Genomic DNA, 17,468 nt, shown 5'->3' on the forward strand with positions numbered 1-17,468 from the left:
CAAAAATATGCCCTGAAAAAAAAAATGTACCCCTCCATTCCACTGAATCAGAACATCTAGTGTACAAATGGCCATGCACGTCAATGTGTAACATTCCCAAAAAAATGTTCAAGTCTTTACGCCAATTCCTCAATCAATATGTGAAAAGCAAAGACAAAATCAAAATTAAACTACTGCAAAATATGGATGCTTGTCCAGTACGCAAGTACACAGGACTACAAGGACATTCATTGGCCTGCATTTCAGGACCTACTTGCAAAACAACCTTCCATGATATCAAAAAGATATCAACACATCATGCAAGTATAAGAAATCTAGTTTATAAACTGTACTATGCTAAAAGTCCTGTTTTAGCACTAGCCAATTTAAATAACATTCTTCTACATGGTACAGCAAAAGACCTAGTAAAAGAAATCGACTATATCTAGACAAAATATTATGGAAGTGAAACCCACTTACAAGATGAATAAGCTGTAAACCAACTTCGTAACAATTCTGCAAATGGCAACCTTTCACTACACACATACAAAAAAGAAATACCAAAATTTGAAAGTACTTCAGCTGAAGTACCAAACCACGTGTGTGTATGTTGTTGCAGAACTTTTTATAAAAGTAACACAAAAACTGTAGACCTATCATACAAAATAGAAGACAATGAAGAATCTAAATGGTTTGAATTAGCTCTCTACTTATAGCAGAAAACAAATACGAAATAACGGACCCCATAATACTTTGCAGTTACTGCAACACAAAACTTGACAACAACCAAACTCCTTCACGTGCTGTCACAAATAACTTGGAATTATATCCACTACCAAAACCCCTTCAACAACTTAATTTATATGAGAGCATCATAATTCAAACAGTGCACCCATTTCAAGCAATAATACGCCTTCAATCAAAAACTGCAAAATTACCTCCCTCTAAATTAGTGAAAGGTATTTGTGGAAAAGTAGTGTATTTACCATTAGATCTAAAAGAAAAAGTGCACACTCTAGGAGTGCAATGTCCAATGCAACAATCTTTAATTATCTTGGTAAATGGAATACCTACAAAAGACAAAACAAAAAAATTTGGCAACAACTGGTAGATTTACATAAAGTTAGAGAAGCCCTGCAATATCTTAAAGAGAATAATGAATATTACAAAGAAATTAATATTGAAGAAAACTTGAAAGATACAACTGAAATAATTTAAGAGACACAAGAAGCTGGTCAATTTGAGTTCCTAGATCCTGCTACAATATCAAACACTTTAGACCATTATACAATTCATCCATTGGACTCTACTCACACCATAGAAGATGCACTGGAAACGTACCAAATGCGTCAAACAAAATGATCACCAATCAGCATATGCTAAAAAAGTATAGAAGCACGTGCTTTTCCTCTACTCTTTCCGACTGGCAAAGGAGGAAGATACGATGATAGACCTATTCAAATATCAGCATCAGAATATCGCTCATTACGAATGTATTCAGAAGATCCCAGATTTCGATAAAATGTGGAATCCATATTCCACCTACTCTTTGAAAGTGAACTAGCAACTTTATGTTACAGAGTTGCACACATATTAAAATCAGGATCACACTTTCAAAATATGACAGCTACACAATTATTACAAAAAGTTCAACAAAAAGATGAGGTTTTACAAGCAAATCTTACAAATCTATTAGCAAATATGCGTGGTAATAAAGAGTACTGGTTTCGACGTCATGGAGATGTACGTGGTATGATCAGAAACCTTGGCCCACCCACTTGGTTTGTTACATTAAATTGTGCAGAATATGCATGGGAAGTTTTACATGCTTTCCTACGCATATCAAACGAAAACAAAACAAACATAGATATACTAACACCTGGAGAACTTTGTTCTCAGGATCCTGTTAATGTTTCAAGATATTTTCACCATCACTTCATTGCTATGCTACATTTTCTTTGTAATAAAACTGTTCCTCCCCTTGGAGAAGTGCAACACTTCTTTTGGAGAAAAGAATACCAAGCCAGAGGAGCACCACATGCTTTTCTGGATTAAAGATGCTCCTAAATTTGGTCAAGACAGTGATGCCACTATTTTACAGTTTATTTAAAAATATGTCACTTGTGAAATTCCATCAGAATCCACAAATAGTGATCTTCATGCACACATTTTACAATTCCAAAGACTCAAATGTGGCAAATATTGTCGTTGCAAATACAAAAACAAAGGGAAATACTACAGAAAATGCTGATTTGGTTTCCCTAGACCAGTTATAAATACAGGTCAAGTGAACAACCTCATGTCTTCAGTTAGATATAGTGTTAAAGGTAAGTCACCTAAAAATACATATTGCATAAAAAGAAAAGAAGAAGAAAAAAATATCAATGATTACAATGCAATCATTGCCCACTTATGGAATGCAAACATAGATGTGCAGTACATTGCAGACAATTCTACTGCAGTTGCACGATATGTCACAGAATACTTAACCAAATCAGAAAAGACAGAGCTTCAAGACCTCTGGAATGACCTGTCATCAGATAAAAGTGTCTCAGAAATTATACAGCTTGGACATAAAAATGCTGTCCCCTAGAGAATGTGGATCCTATGAAGCAGCTGATCGATTAACTGGTACTGCATTGTATGGTAAATCTGCAAATATAGTATGGCTAAGTCTTGGTACAGCTAAATCTAGAAAAAGAGTTCTAAAATCATACGAAGATATAGAAACAATAGCCAAACATGATTCCAACAGCCAAGACATTTTAAGAAACCATTTATTGGACACATACTACACAAACAGGAGTACCACTTTGGAAACCATGTGTCTATACCACATAGCCCAAAACTACACATACAAAAATAATATAAAACCTGATGAACAAAACCGTAAATAAAAAGTGACAAACTGTGAAGGCAGCTTAGTAAAACTCACCAAACAAAATTTAATTAATCTAATGAAATTGTCATTAAAGACTCCTCAACATAAAGAAGTATATTACATGTCCCTGCTACAACTCTTTAAACCATGGAGAAAAGAAGAAGAAATACTAGATAACTATGACTCATATGAAGACGCTTTCAAAGCAAATGAAAGCAGTATAACTGATGTAAACTTTGCACAGTACAAAAGGTAAGGACACTCCTGACAGTAGTCAACCTTCTGTCACAGGAAACCAAGAACCACTGGGAGACCCACTAATAACAAATGAGGCAGAATTAGCTATGATAGAAGTAGAAAACACCATGTGTCAGTATGAAGATAAAGAAGACTTAACTATACTACAATCAAAGCTAAACAATGAGCAACGTAGCATTTTTCAAGAAGTAACAAAAGAAATTGCACATGGTGTTCAACATGAAAACAAAGAATGCACCTGTCAAAATCACAAATCTATACTATTGTATGTCAGTGGTGAAGCTGGTTCTGACAATACATTCCTAAATCATCAGTAACTTCCTTCAACAATTGACAAACAACAAACTGTCAGCTGTTGTCACTGCCCCCACAGGTTTAGCTCCCTACAGCATAGGTGGTGTCACTTTACACCAATTACTACTCCTGCCAGTAGAACACCAAAACAAATTAGATTATTACAAAAGTTCTGCAGAAGCTGCAATGGAACTACGCAGAGTATTGAAACAAATGAAAATGCTACTAATAGATGAAGTGAGCATGGTGTCCAACCTAATGTTGGCTTTGATTCACCTCAGATTACAAGAAGTACTAAAAAAAAAACTATGAAGAGCTCTTTGCAGGAAAACATATTATTGTTTTCGGAGATCTTCTTCAATTGACACCAGTAAAAGGTGAGCCTATTTTTAAAACATTAGGACACAAACTCTGCCGTAAAATTGTTGGCAGCATTGGAAATGTCAACCTTTGGCAACATTTCCAATACAGAGAATTAACAGAAAACGTGTGCCAATCTGCAGATCTTACTTATGCCAACATCTTAAAAGGTATCAGAGTTGGTATACTTTCTAAAGATGCAGAAGCAATATTGAAAACCTGGCACATTGATGCACTTTATGGTAATAATGCATGTGCTACAGATGTTATGGAACAATTAGCCCACAAAAATGTCAATTGTATGGCCTTAATGCCAACTCTTGCAAGCTGTTTCAAATTCAATGAAATAATGTTAAGTAAAGAAATGCAACCAATAATGGAACATAGCGCCACAGACAAACTAGATGTACATGGAATGACACTACCCATGTGTGACAAAGCCACAAAATTGTTTAGAAAAATCAATCTCAATCACAGCAGGCTTAGAAAAGATAATAAAATTATCCTTAAATTGCAGAGTAATGCTGAAACATAACCTTGACGTGGACCAAGGAATAGTTAATGGAGCACTGGGTACAGTTGTTGGCTTTCCAACATACCCACGTGACAACAAAATTCAGTTTGTCAATATTCTCTTTGACAAACTTTCAGAAGTAAAAAGAATAGGACGCTCAACAGCTCGATTCCTTCTCTTCAAAGACATGTATGTACGCAGAGAACAATTTTCTCTAACTCTTGCATACGCAGTCACCATTCATAAATCACAAGGTCTTACCCTAGACAAAGCAATGATAGACATTGGTAACACAGTCTTTAAAGAAGGCATTAGCTACGTAGCACTTTCACGCTTACGTACACTTGACAGTCTATTTCTAATCAACTTTGATGCAAGTAAAATTAATGCTGATATTCCTTGCATTTTAGAATACAATAGACTTCGTTCACTGTACACTTCCCATCTAAACACATATTCGGTTCCATAAAAAGTAAAACATTATAAAAGAAAAATAAATAAAACAGATAAGCAACAGGATGTCACTGCAAATCCTCCAAAGACAGTAAAAGAAAGTAATACTTCATCAAGTGACACAAGCAAAAAAGAATCAATTAGGGAAAGTAAACCAGGTACTTCTTCAAATAAGGAAGACAAACTCCAAAAAATGCAGTCAGATACAGAACTACCTGATCCATTTAAACTCTCAAATATAGTTGGTGTAAGTTGCTACGCAAATGTAGCAATGAATATTCTATTTCAATTACCACCAATTGTTGAGAACATTTACTTACACAGTACAGACCCATTGTGTTTGCAAATGTTAGTACTTCACAGAAACGCAGCAAACACTCCTGACAACACGTATAGTGTTTATGGAATAAGACAACAATTGGACTACTGTGCTGGAACGGTGAAATTCATTATAATTTCACAGGAAGATCCACAAGAATTTCTAATGTACTTACTATTAGTACTGGAAAACAACACCATACCTATAAATGAAATCTTTCAGATTTCATACATGTGGAAACATACATGCACTCTCTGCAACAATGTGACACAAGAACAAGTCCCCAATGAACGCTTTGTGTATATATCAATACCTAATTGTGAATCCGTTCCATTTCAGCAACTTGTGCAAAATGGAAACCATGGTAGATTATGTTCGACCTGCAATTCAGATAATCGCTCCACGTCAGTAATACAAACACATAGTAAATACGTAATACTAATGCTTCTACGTTACAATGCAGATGGTACCAAAAACAACTGCAAGCTGACTGGAGTCACACATGGTCAAATATCACTTCGTAGAAAAACCTTCACAACAATAGGTATAATCTACCACGTAGGAGCCACAACCAATTCAGGGCACTACACTGCATACATAAAAAAGAAATGTGGATGTTTGAATGTAATGATAGTACCATTCCTCTAAAGCAGAGATTACCAGCAAATCTTACAAACGCTTATTTAATGTTCTTAAAAACAAAATTTGATAAATAATCTGTACTTAAACCTTAAGTACACTTGTAGTAAAAAAATATAAACTGTCACAATATTCCAAAAGCTATCTAACTGCCCAAAGATGCTACAACAACTAATCAGATAAATTGATACGACTCAAAAAGAAAAACAAACAGACAGTTAGAATACGCCAATTGGTATCTAACTGTCCCAAAATTTAGAAATATCCAAACAGATAAATCAATACCATGAAATTATATCAAAAAATAAACAGTTAGAATACGCCTACTGGTATCTAACTGCTCCAAAATTTCACAATATCAAAACAAATACCTAATAGCTTACTGCTCCCAAAAACTGGAACAATCCAATGTATAAAGCATTAGCCAGAAACAACAAGTAAACACTGAAAACAAACAAACAAATAAACTGTAGCATAACACACACAGTTTTTTTTAATCCAACATGGATTTTTTTTCTCCCACAGACCCAATGATTTTAGCAACAAACACAGAAACTGAGCAAATTGCACAGTACTCTGGTTTGTCATCTACTAAATAGGAGGGTCAAAAAAAAGAAGAAAATGTTTATTGTACAATGTAATAAGTCTTCATAAAATACTAATACTAACATGCTATTTTCTTTTATCACAGAAATGAACAAGAAAACATGGACTCCCGTTACTAAACCAAATAGTAAGTATAACATGATAAATACAACCATCGCAGCATATCACACCCATATTGGCTTATAACAATGTTCCTTATAAATTTGTTTTTGACCCAAAGTTATAAGCCACTATGAGTGTGATATGCTGTGGTGCTTTTGGCCAGAGCATAGACTCTTGGGTGCATTGCATATGAGTGTGATATGCTGCAGTAGTTATGGCCAGGGCATAGAGTCTTGGGTGCATGGCCAAATGGCCATGCACCCAACATTCTATACCCTGGCCACAACCACTGCAGCATATCACACCCATAGATTCAAGCATTGCAACCATTTTAATGTCCGCGGACACAAGGAAGTTCCTAGAACACATTCAACTTGCCAGAGGACGATACGGACAGCGTCCGCAGGACACCCCCATTTTCTTTATGTACGAACATTTCAGGACACTGTGAGTGTTCTTAGAACACTTTCAGCTTGACAAGGAACAATACAGACAACATCTTCAGGACACCCCCTGCGAACATTCCAAGACCCCACAAGTCTTCTTAAAACATTTTCAACTTGTCACCAAATCCATTCTGTTTATTTACGAACATTTCAGAACAGCCGTGTTGTCCGCAGACAAATCAAACACAACAAAAGTGTCTAGCACATAAAAAAATACAACATTGCACCTATCTCATACTCCCCCACCCTCCCCAAACACTCTTACACACCAACACACTCACATAAATACAATGTTTAAACCAAGTTTCACCTCGCTGTCCGCATTTGTCCGCGAATGCAAGATGTCGGGCGCCACCAAAAAATTTGATGCGCTCCATGCCCCACGCCGTCCAATCAGCGAACACGTCGGATGTACGCGGACATCGCGCAAGCCGCTCGGCCAATCAGGGCACTGTCCGCGGAGCGAACCGGGAAGTCCGTCCGCGAAGCGAACAGAGATATCACAAATTTTTTTGCCTTACATTTTGGTCATTTTAAAAAAAAATACTAGACGGATTTAAATCTGTCCAGCGGTTTGGACTGTAGGCGTGCACAAAGTTTTTTCCCATTATGTCTATGGGAGAAAACAAAGGTTTTGGGACCCCCCCTATAAATTTGCCCCCCCTGGACCAAACCTCTGCAAAGTTTGGTGAGGATTCGTCCAGAGGGAGCAAAGTTATAAGCCACCCAAAAAATGTTCTTCCTATGGAAACACCAACTTAACCATAACTACGTGGACGCTACCGCATCCATGTAATGAGGGATGGATTGTGATTAGGTCTGCAAAGTCAGGTGGGCAACTTATGCACTCCCTTATTGCAAGCCATCTTCAACAGTAAACACAATGCATCATTGGCTTTCAAACTATAAGGCCATTTGTTATATGGCCCTCTACAATTGATTGGCATGCATGTACCCTTCTGGAGCATTTGATTCGCTAGCAGCACATATGCAGGTACCCCAGGTGCTATTGGGTGGACCTGACTGTAGCTCCCCACCCAGTTAGCCCAACATCTCTCATCGCTCATGCCTTCAGCCATTCAGGTTGTCTTTGAACCTGGCCTTGTAGTTGCTTTTCTTCTCTGGGAATATAAGGGTGTATGAGCATGTTCTTATAAATGTTCATGTCTATATGTCCAATTCTATTTCCATCCTGGACTCACATGACAGGAGACAGTGAATCGGCCCATTTTATAGAATTTAATTGTCTTGAATAAAGAAACTTGGCACTCATGGTGTTCTCTCTTTGCAACTTAACAAGGGATGCATCAGTGTCTCATATTCACGGTTTTCAAGGACTGATAACCAGTTTTGGCTGCCTTAGCCTTTGACACCAGGCCAAGCAGTATTCCCTTGGTCCATCTTCGAGCCTCGAATTATTTCTTTGCTGCAACACACACTCAGCTATGAATCATCCTTTCTCCATTGGTTGAGCTTACTAAAATGTTGACATTGAATATCCAGAATCTACATACATATTTATATTGGTGACACCGCCTGCAGTCTATTCACTACGTATAGCCAGCCTTCACAATTAATTAGTCTACTTGCGTTACGGCATCTGTACAGTTATAAAATGGCTTGTATTTTCTGCAGGGCGTCTTACACGTGCAAACTTCATTCCGCAAATTAAAGTCTTCTCAATTATTTACTTCACGATCAGATTCTATAAGGTATATGCCTTCTCTTCTTTGGTCATTCTTCTTAGTGCATCACACTCATTTCATGTGACGCCACCAGCCTCTCCCTTTCACATCTTCACACTTCTTCAGGGACCTCCTTCAGGAGACCGTCATTTCTTTGGGGATCCATCACACAGGGTTTCTCAGTGGATACCTTGTCTCAAAGGCTCTTTGAGTAATCACCACCATCACTGGCGCTCCACATGTCGCAATTTTGATATCCAACATATAGGCAAAATAGGGGCGGGGCGTTCTGCAGAGGCATTCAGCTGCTCCTCTACAAATGTTTTCTTCCTGTCTCCCAGATTCTCTGAGCACCAAGCCGTTGCCGTTGCTGTACCACTTCACTTTATTGAATGCAGTCGGGTCCGCTCAACACCAAATTTGAAGTGCCACTTTTTCTATAACTGAGACCCATCAACCCTCAAGCTCCACCTTCTCTTCACCACCTGTTGTTTTGCAGTTTCTTCAAGCCTTGAGCTGCCAAATCGCACCAGTTTTTCAACCAGCTCACTGAATAGACTCCAAATTGATGCCGCAAAAAGCATTCAGACTTCTTGATCGATGCTGTCAAGTATAAAAAGAAGGTTTAAGGTATCTAAAGTCATTCTACCCCCATGGCTTAGTTAAAAGGACCCCAGTAACATTTAAGAACCTACGTTTTACCTTTTAAAGAAATATTGTTATATCCTGAACATTTCTGTAAAGCCAATTGCCTGTATATACATTGTATACATCTGTCCTCCTCCTAGAGTGCCCCTTTTAAGCAAATGTCTGCATATTCTGTGTATTTCATTACACAGGTGGGTTGCCAGCAATTTTTTCCATTTGCCTATATATTTATTTTCATTAGAGGCTTTCTATATAAAACTTTGATTGGACATTTCCTTTATTTTGGTACCAAAGTAACATTGTTCCTTGGATGCTTCCTTGTTGGTTTACTCTCCTCTTGAAGAGTATAGGCTGCCTTAAGACCATGCAACCTTACAGAAGCAAAGGAAGTTTCACATACATGTTGTGCCTCTTTCACCTTTATGGCTGAGATCACTTCTGGTTCAGTAGTTGCAGTCTAGAGCTGAGTAAGAGTTTAGAAACGACTACTCATCCCTGCACTCGAGAGGAGTAGTAGTCATTTTGCCACAGTTTTACGTTAGGTTGCATAGCCCAACCACAGCCCAAGATAAAACAAATCATGTTTGGCATATACTGCTGAAAGGTGAGACATATTTAAATGTCCCTGTTGTTATGTGTTGTGTTTGGGGCCAGTATTAGATTAAATTACCTGCACACTCCTGCCACAATGTTCCAGTGCAGTAGGAGGATCCGGGTAGATGCCAAATTGACATAAAAGTAACTGTAGGTCATTTGGCTGTTAATGTGCCCTTCTAGTAATTAAACAGAATATTTTTCATTTGAGGACGGAAGGAAGGTGGTGTTTGTTGATAGTACTAACCTTCTCCTCTAAATTATGTTTGTTTTCTCACAGGATGGATTACAAACTTTTAAATGAAGGGAGTTGAGTGGATGGCAAGTATCATGAGGGTACAATATGTTTTGTTTTGTTATTATACATTAGGTTACTGTGATTTGTACTGCATACCAGTGTCATTTGGTTGTTGACTAAGCATTTGGGTGGTTCTACAAGAGATTGAGTTGGGTTTCGTTATTAGGGACAGATGGAGTATACAAGACAGCTTTGCTGTTTTGTTGATGAGTGCACATTCGAAGTACACTCTCCTCACCCTGCAGGTCAGATTTTATATCCTTTTCAGCTACCATAAAGACATTGTGTCTGTAGAGACAAATACATAGGTTCACTTGTCAGGGATTTTGTAATAAAAATGAGGCCTTGAACAAATAAAATGATGCTTGCCTTCTCAGCAAGAGCAAGAGAAATGAGCTGTCCAGACGTTTACTTTTGGGGGCGGGGGGTTCTGCCTCCTGCTAATTGTCACATTTAAAATGAAGCCACACTTCATAATAGAAAAGTAATGCCACATATTTTCCTTCACCCATTGTAAGAAGCTCAAAATATGGAGACTGGAGTTCAATCCGAATACTGTCACTTTTTTAGAGTGCATTTAATTCCCAAGGAATACAATAATACACAGAAAGTGTATTAGAAATGTATTTCCATTAATGTCTATCTTTTATATGTGTTGTGGTGTACGCAGACCAATATTGGCAAAGCACACCCCATGTGTGAATCCAAAATATCAAGCACAGAATGTTATACATTACGTGTGCAGTTTTAAGCTGAGAACAAAGTTGTTGTTTTAAGTGACTGTCTTTTTCTGAGTGAAACACACAAGTTTGTAAAAATACTGAAGATGTATTTTTTTGCAATTACACCAATCAAAGTTATATAGATTTAATTTGAACATAGAGGGGCTGCAATGAAAGAACAGAGTTGAAATTGTAAATTCAATTCTCACTGAATTGGCATGATGGGGAACTCAGGTCTGGTTGGAACCTGTTAGAAATTAAATACATATTATGGTAGCAGATACGCTCTATAGAAGTACTCCATGAATTCATTAATTGAAACAAGTAAATTTCAAAAGAGGATTTGTAACCCATTTCATCATCCCTCAATGTCAAAGTTGCATTAGGTATGAGAGTTCAACAGAAGAGGTGAATGACATTCAGATGTACTATGAACCGACACCTGACTTGGATTAGTCAACATAAAATGTAATTGAAAATATGCACAACTAAAGAAAAATAGCTTTGTATAGGATAACATGGATAGAAATATCTAAGCAATGTATAATTTCCACCCTCTGTGGGAGAACTGCTACAATTGCCCACCCCAAAATATAAATGCATTTGAAATGGAGCACAAAATCTTGGGAAAATGTGTAAAAATGAAATAAAGCAGTGCATTGCAAACAAAACATTTGATTGACACCATATTTAGATAGTTTGGAGATAATAGTAGAAGCTATCAGATTATGTAAAAGACAATGGGGTCATCATTTTTTAAAATTGCTTTAAAATGGTGAAACCTTGTAAAATCATTAAATTGAATTGCACAATGTCCAGTAACGTCTCGATACATCACGTGACTTGCACAGTCTAAAAATATACGTTTTATCAAGGTTGCTCATATGAGTCAGAACATATTAAAAAAATATTGTGAAGTTTTTGTTAAAAAAAGATTAGCTTCTGTCCCTCCTTTTCTAGTCATGTGGAAAGCAAACCACTCCTCTGTGACAAGCGAGGGGAAGGGAATATAATGGCATACCCACCCATAGGACAGAAGGAAGAAGTCTGACCAGATAGACTGTTTGGCAAGGAACATTGAGAAGGGGAATACATTGGAGATTGGAGAGCAAAACCTCACCCAGAGGGAAGATTTCTCCATTGAGATCCAACCAATAGAAGGAAGACATGTCGGTACTTGTTGATTTAGTTCCACACGGGCTACCTGATTTGAATGTTTGCTGACAAAATTAAGTCTGCCTGACTGGGTGCTTAGCTGGTTCAACCAAATCCAAAATGTACATCTGCAAAGATAAATCAGCCCTAAACCCCACATTGTCCATGTTCTAATCAGCGTTAAAATGTGGGTGGATAAAAGGATTTGGAATGCAATGAGGGGCACTTTGAAAACATGGATATAGGCGCTAATAGCTCAATGCCAGTGTTCCATAAATCCATATCTATTACAAAGTGAGATGTGGTTTCTTTAAGGCCCATTTCATTATGCTGTGAAAACCAAAATACAAATATGAAAGCTTTTTGGCTGCAAACTTAAAGTGGGATTGCCTTTGTAAAGTTAAATAATATTTTAAATATGAGTAGTGGTTTAAACTGGTGTGGTGTCATGGTCCAATGTCAATTACTATTGCCTGGAATGATATTATGCATTTAATGCAGCCAGGGAGAAGCATAGTATAGACTAGATATTTGTGTGACAGAATGCATGCTTAAAGAAATTGATTGTTTTTATTAATGACTGTGTGAAATGCAGACCTCAGCATTCCCTGTCTTTCAATGATTAGGCAGAGTCAGGTGCAATGTGAAACACTTGTGTATAGGCGCGTTACAAATGCCATATCATATCATATCAATGTGGGAGGGAAGAGGACATTCAACTAAGTATATGTTAACTGGAGAATAGTGAATCTGAAGCTCAAACATATAAAGAGACTGACAAGACTAAATGCAGGCCCCTTTAAAACTGTGCATCTGGACTGAAAGGAATATATTCATATTTAATAAAAGTCACCCACACACACTCACACACTGATAAAAGAAAAGAAGCAATGCAAGGTTTAATGAAAGTCACATAAACATACTATAGAGAACTGCACCCACAGTTGCATATGTAACGTAGGATACAAGTGGATTCAGAACAGAATATATAGATTTCCAAGAACATTACCTATGAATTCAAACTTACATGAGCTAATGCAAACAAGTCACCTTTTGCATGTACATGGCTTAACAGGTAGTCATATTCTAGCTGTTCGTTGTCTATATGTCATGTGACCTCTACATAGTGAATATGTTCAATGTCTCACACCTGCACAGGTGGGTTGGTGTATGTGTATATTTCGAATGCTGATTGATGTAATTTTTCTCCGGTATCATACTTGTCTTGATGCCTGAGAAAATCAAATGTTTAACCATATTTAAATTATATATAAAGGAAGAGCAAGTGAGTGAAAGTGTATGCCTTTGTGGACTTTGCAGCGAGATTCAAATAGGCAGCTAGAATTTTGTTTGTATTCATGATTTTTTTGTATACATGTGCTTTGTGGTGTTCTCCATAGTAATGCTGGAGACCAACTTGGTTTAAGTGGTTTCAATTCATTTTAAATGCATTTCTATTTTTGGCTATCTCACTGTCTGTTCTTTGGCCCTCACGTTTGGAAAGTGTGGAGGTGGGATTATAGAGATGGAGCATGAGATTGGTATGTCACATCTGTGTTAGCCAATATTAAAATATATACAAATATTCACTGCACGCTAACTCTCACAATTTTTAGAATTATTGATATATAAACCTGTTTGTTCTTCTTTAAAACATTATCCTTAGTAAGGTTTGTCCAGAAAAATACCCTGAGCGAAATGTCACAGTGCAATTTAGGAAATAAATGCACACCTTTTCCACCACTACTACATCAGATGTTTAAAACATCCTGGAAAAAATACACTAAGCGGTGTACAAGTCAATTCAAATGACGGTTCAATGTACAAGTGCATTATTTTTATTGTGGGCTGTACTGTCAAACGTATGCTCTATCTGGATTTTTGCCCAGGGAATCTTTAAAACCAGAATGAAATAGGTCTTCTATTTTACATTATTGCTTTGTTATTACTGTTAACATGTAATAGCACTGAAAGAATGTCAAAGAAACATAGTTTGTAACTGTTCAAACGAGTATGAGAACATAAATGTTATTGGCATGACCCACAAGGTCAGAGCCCACTGGTGGCAATCAGCTATGTGCATGTATACATTCTAATTTTCCTTTTTAATGGATGTAGAAAGGTGACATGAATGGCACTGAGCTGTTGTGGATTGTTTAAAGTTAAAGACCAACGAGTGAGTAGGAGCAGATTAAGTGGCAGCAACCAGTTTCTGCCCAGAGTGCAAGCCTCCGAGTGTTGAGTCTGCCCCCATGCCAGAACTCTCTCAAGAGTCAGGAATGGTAGAAGAAGTTGGCCTCCATTTTCAGCGTAGGTTATTCAAAATGATGGGTCATGGTGAAGGAGAAATTCACACAGGAAGACATGTTCTTGCTCTGTGCGCAGGACGATATTTTAAAATGACACATACTATATTCCTTTAACCAAGATAATAGTAGACCTGTAATATAGAATTCATATTTTAGGGTGTTTTGCTTCCATTCTTCCCTCCTCCCCCTTTGCCCTCTTAACCCGATAATATGATAAAACACTTTAGTAAATCCTGTAAGTGGTTTCAGCCCAGCACTCCAACTAAGTCAATGCCTAGCGTGAGATGCCCAGCTGGAACCCTTAAGTATATATTTTTATGTCTAAAGTTCTTTTATTTCTGAACGATGTACCCTTGTATCACGCCCCTCTCTTTGAATCCCCCCCTGTCTCACTGAACCAAGATGAAGGTTTGCTTTGCAAAGTTGAAAGATTTATTTTATGAATTGAACAATATATATATATCACACTTTTATGAATATGAACAATATCTAAATATCACACTATTAATATTTATACAATGATCAGCGTTGGGTGATATTACAGTCAGCAATCTCTTTAATCAATAGGAGTATGGATGGAAAGAATAATGTAGCATAGAATAAAACTGGGTGTGGGTTCAATGAAATGCAATGATATGAGATTAATGCAGCACAGAAATAAAACTTGATATGAATTAAATCAAATGCAATGTAATCACTCTTTCCCCCTGATACTACTCAATCCCCCCTAATATGCAGTATGGAGATGGAAGGAGAGAAAACAGATTTCAAGAATAAACACTCTACAAATGCAGTTTCAATCGAGTTCCCCCCAGCAAGCTTAGAGAGAACAGGAATGATTTTAAAACAGGTCAAATGCTTTTAAATGCGATTTTGAATGAATGGGAAAAATGCTAAAAATTAATTTAAATCCACTAAATTGGATTCAGAACTAGTGGTAGCTGCTTTGGATAGCTTCAGGTAAACACTAGCAATGATGGTGGGATAACTGGTAGATAGGAAACTGAATTCAGAGGTTAAATGCAAAGAAATAGCTATTTTACACGTGGTGAAATTGAGCCAAATGCAGAATCTCGGCAAACATTTTCCGCGCGCGTTAAGCGCGATTTCGGCAAAACTATATCGTATGTAAAGGTCGATTTTTCTCAAAAAGAGTCAAGATTTCAAATGAAAGATGTGCTTTTGAAAATGACAAACAAGGATTGGCTTTATACTAAGGGGCTATGAAGATGCGAGATACCAACGGTACAGCCACCAGTCCAGAGGCGTCCTTGTCTGATCTTTGCCCGCTGCGACACTTGCCTTTCTTCAGCAAATATATATTAGTGCAAAGATGATTATCACTACAATTATCACAGGATTATATGGATGAGAGAAGGATTCAGGACAGATAAAAGAGGTTCTATAGTGCAGTTCTGGATATGATAGAATGGGTTGGATAGGATTACTTAAGGATAAAAGATTGGCTATGGACAATTCTATGCTAAATACTCACAACTATGGTTTTGGAATAGGCCTGTCAAAGATCTGGTCAAGGGTTTTGGACTGGAATCTGCTAGCCACCGGACAGGATTCAGGCGCTTGGTTATGCACTCAGCAAGGCACTCTATCTCTGCACGGCCTCTTGGAATGGATCTGACGGGTTGTTTCTGGGTTACAGCTCTGGTCTACTGGTTTGGATCTCTGGGTTCTAGCAAGGGTTCTTGGCAAGAAGCAGTAAAACAGCACAGCCCGGCTGTTGCATTGGTTGTGCCCCTTGGAAGTTTGGGGTTAAAATCAGGTTGCAAGATTTTAAAGACCAGCTGAGAAGGGTTCAGCTTTGGATTTGGGCCTTCTGCTTTCAGAGTTCTGGATATAAATCATAGGAGAGAGGGTGTCACTGTGCCTTGGGTATTCAGAATAGAAGGGGGTTAATGTTATTCCTGAAACTCCCCTTGTCAACCCAAAGTTGATGCAATAAATGCTGAAATATCTATTTAGATCTAATCCTCTTGACAAAACAGGTGGAGCACCAAGAAGAGGCAAAATATCATAAACAATATGTAGATGAATTACTATGCAGAAAACAAACAACAACAAAACACAAGTCTCAGTTGAAGTAAAACAATTCTGTATATAGTTACATCAACAAATTATGAAGATCACTGTTTGTCTGGTGGAAATCCACCAGATATGTAAAAGTTGCAACCAATGTCCGTGATATAAAACAAACAACATAAAATGTGATAATGGAAAGACAACTTGTTATATTATGACACACACCCAATGTTTTCCTGTTCTCTAATTACAGAAAAATATATAGGTTTAGATCCAGGTGGTGGTGTCTAAAAGATGGACAAACATGCAAAAAAAGAAAAAAAGAAAGGAGAAGAATGATAGGCAGAAGGAAAGAACGTATATAGTGGACAGTAGCAGCAAAGTTAGGACAGGAGTGTGACTGCCTGTCCTGCCACAAAATTAAGAACACATCAATGCGGTCAACATAGTTTATGCTGCTATGATTCGAAAGTGACTCCTTATTGTTGCCCAATAGAAGGTCTAGGGAGGAAAATGCAAACAGAAAAACCTGATATTTCTTCTCAGGTATATCGTCCTTTTCCAAAGTAGTAGTTTGCCTGGGGAGAAAAATGCAAACAGAAAAATCTGCTATTTCTTCTCAGGTATATCATCCTTTTCCGAAGTAGGAGTTTGCCAACGCCGTGGGGGATCCTAATTTGGAGAAGGTGTCAAGATGTGTGGGTAGATCTAGAGGTACCCACACTCCCCTCACTGGTTCTTGCGTTTCGGCGGTTACTGGTCACAAAAAAAGTAGAGAGCAGTGAAGTATTCCGCCTTCATCAGGGCAGTGATTATTACATTTCTGCAGAAGTACAAAGGGCTGGTATCCTGATAGATAAGTCGGGGTTAGTACTAAAGTTGTTGAAAGGATGAACCGAAGAAAGAAAAATAGAGTTCTCCACTGGAGTTCCTTATTCAGTGTATAGTTCATGTAAAGCTTTCTACCGTGGCTGCCTGGTCAGCAGTGAAAATAGATAGAAAAAGAGTGCACCAATTCTTTCCTAATATTCCCATGCACCGGTGCCCAAGCAAACTGTGTCTTCCCTCAGAGTTCACTGTGGCACTGGGATGCCATAGAAGGTGTGAGGAAGTGATAGGGAGACTGCATTGAGTTCAGTCTCTATACCTTATTGGTCCCGGGGCAGAGT

The sequence above is a fragment of the Ambystoma mexicanum genome, chromosome 11, assembly GCF_040938575.1.
Source record: "Ambystoma mexicanum isolate Mex_15411 chromosome 11, UKY_AmexF1_1, whole genome shotgun sequence".
Classification (NCBI taxonomy): Eukaryota; Metazoa; Chordata; class Amphibia; order Caudata; family Ambystomatidae; genus Ambystoma; species Ambystoma mexicanum.